Consider the following 3094-nt stretch of genomic DNA (forward strand, 5'->3'; position numbering starts at 1 on the left):
GAATGCAATTTCATTCAGACCAATATGGATCCATTACCATCATAACCAATGAGGAAGTAAATCTAAGAAATATGAGTTGAATTCTATTTCTCTGCTTAGTGGAATAATCCAGTTTCTCACAACCCAGATTCTCGCATTTGTTCACTAAATGAACAACTTGAACACTCTTAAAATATACTTCAGTCCCTCTCAGCTGGAGATCACAGTGTGGACCTCGGCCGTCTGGAACGACTCAACGCACGATAAGAGGATGAAACAACGAACGCAGCTCCACATGAGTACAGGCTGAGAGCTCCGACGGGCACTTCTTAATTTTAATGGTTAATTACCAATTAATTATCAATTCCCCTCAGCCCACTGGACAGATCCCCATCTGTCCACTGCAGCCAAACAGAGTGTCACTGTGTGTGTGTGTGTGTGTGTGTGTGTGTGTGTGTGTGTGTGTGTGTGTGTGTGTGTGTGTGTGTGTGTGTGTGTGTGTGTGTGTGTGTGTGTGTGTGTGTGTGTGTGTGTGTGTGTGTGTGTGTGTAGGGGACGACTGGGGCTGCACTGCTGGACACACACGCACACGCACACACACACACACACACACACATACCGCGCTTCTCTAACTGGTGGCCACTCAAAGTGCTTCACATTACTGCCTCACATTAACCCATTCATACACATATTCACCCATTCATGCACTCATTCACACCCCGACGGCGGAGTCAGCCTCGCAGGGCGACAGCCAGCTGGTCAGGGGCAGTCAGGGTGAGGCGTCTCGCTCAGGGACACCTCGACACTCAGCTAGGAGGAGCCGGGGATCGAACCAGCGACCTTCTGGTTAACAGCCAACCCGCTCTACCTCCTGAGTCACATGCCGCCCCCTGCATCAACAGAGTGAGGTGATGGTGTGGAGATGATAGTCATCCAATCAGAAGCCTTCCCTGCCCGGGAAGGCGTCTGATTGGAAGGCCAAGAGGAACGGGAGGGGGGGGGGGGGGGGGGGGGGGGGGGGCGATGTACGGACAAAAGAGAAGAGGGAACGTTTCTGTGGCTGAGGAAGGGCGGGGGGGAGGCGTTGGGGGAGGGGGGGAGGCGTTGGGGGAGGCGTTGGGGGAGGCGGGGGAGGAAAGCCATTGAAAACATGCGTAGATCCACTCACAGACTTCCTCAAGCCTCTTCCTGAGCTCAGCCTGGCACAGCCCCGTTTCCCCCTGAAACAAGGCCTCGCAATCAGTCTCCACACGACAGCTGGTGGATCACACTGCTGGCCAATTAGAGGAGAGGAGAGGAGAGGGAGGGAGGCAGGGGGAGACAGAGAGAGAGAGAGAGAGAGAGAGAGAGAGAGAGAGAGAGAGAGAGGAGACAGTGAGACAGAGAGAGGTGACAGTGAGAGAGAGAGATTGAGACAGAGAGACAGAGAGAGTGAGACAGAGAGAGGAGACAGTGAGACAGCCTTGTATCACTCACTGGCAGAGTGAAGGAGAGTATTATAGACTCCAAAGCCAAAAGCTAGAGGGATATTTCCTGTTGTCATGCATAAGGCGTTCTAAACAGCCAAGGAGCCATCAGCTAGATCAATAGTCCTGGAGATACTGAATGATCTATTTCACACAAGTAGAGTTGAGTTAGGGTGTCAACGTGACTGTACAGGCTCAAATGTTCTCAGTTGATACATTTATTTTAGTTTGCTACTTAAACTAAATCAGAACTTTAAAATAGATTAAATGATACAATACACAAATTAAAGGAATACGCACAATGCGTGTGCGTGTGTGTGTGTGCGCGCTTGGGTTTGTTTGTGCTTGTGCATGTGGAGGATTTAGGGATTTACATTTACATTAACAAGCAAGAAAATTCTGGTCACTTCCCAAGGTTGTGCACACAAACACACACGCACACACACACACTCACACATACACAAACACACACACACACACACACCCCCACACACACACACACAGGGACCAATGGTACAGACACAGTTCAATATGTAAACGTGATTATGAATATAATGTTTAATGATTCCTAAAGATAAACAAATGAGCGAAGACACAATAGCCAGAAAACAACACAGTTGTAATGTAATCAGCGTTGTGTTCAGAGTTCCAGTATCGATATTATATTATATTAAACACTGTATAGATGATACAATATATGATACAAACCCGAGACGCTAAGTCTCTCATCTAGTATGGGTGAGGAGGACACCGCGCTACACGGCATTCTGTAGCGTGTTTCAACGGATATTAGACGCACGGAAGGCTGGCTCTGCTCGACAGAAACTACCCAAAGGTCTGAAGATGATGAGCGAAGGAATCCTGAACATCCACCTGAGGCCCGCAGGCTGCCCCACGCTGCCGCTTCACGTCTGCACGGAGCAGGGTTAGCCTTCTGCAGACCGGCGGGCGTGAGCTCCACAGCGACTGCACGGTGTCACTGCTAATGGTGCTGCACTGCCAGCTTTCACAGAGGAAGTATACTCCGCTCATCATGCTACAGGGTTGTTAACTGTACATCTACCGTCAGTACAGTAACTCCTACTGTACTGGAAGCACAATAAGAGCGTCTAATCCTGGCCCAGCGTAGCCCCTGGTTCATGAAGGAGGCCCTATTCCCCCGACAAACCGGTCCAGACCGGTGTGGGTCGGTTTGGGTTTGGCGGGGTATGAGCTGAGCTCCGGGGCGCGTTGGGCGACAGAGGTAACCCTGCCCCGGTGTGACTGTGTGACTCTGGGACGGGACGCAACGGGACATGTCAGATGAAATCACACGACACACGTAAACAAGGGGCTTACACACACTTGCTGCTTGCACCAACACACACACACACACATACACATGTATGCACGTACACACACACACACACACACACACACACACACACACCCACACTCACATACATACGCACGCATGCACACACACACACACCCACACATACACACGAATGCACATACACACACACTCATACACACACATATAAACACGCACTCATGCACACACACGCACACCCACGCATGTACGTACAGGCCAAAAATTGAAAAAATACTGTGCAAAAGGCTTATGTGATAATCCAGAGTGCAGTGTACTACGCCGTCACAGGAATTAA

This window comes from Gadus chalcogrammus, chromosome 3, assembly GCF_026213295.1.
Source record: "Gadus chalcogrammus isolate NIFS_2021 chromosome 3, NIFS_Gcha_1.0, whole genome shotgun sequence".
NCBI classification, from domain to species: domain Eukaryota; kingdom Metazoa; phylum Chordata; class Actinopteri; order Gadiformes; family Gadidae; genus Gadus; species Gadus chalcogrammus.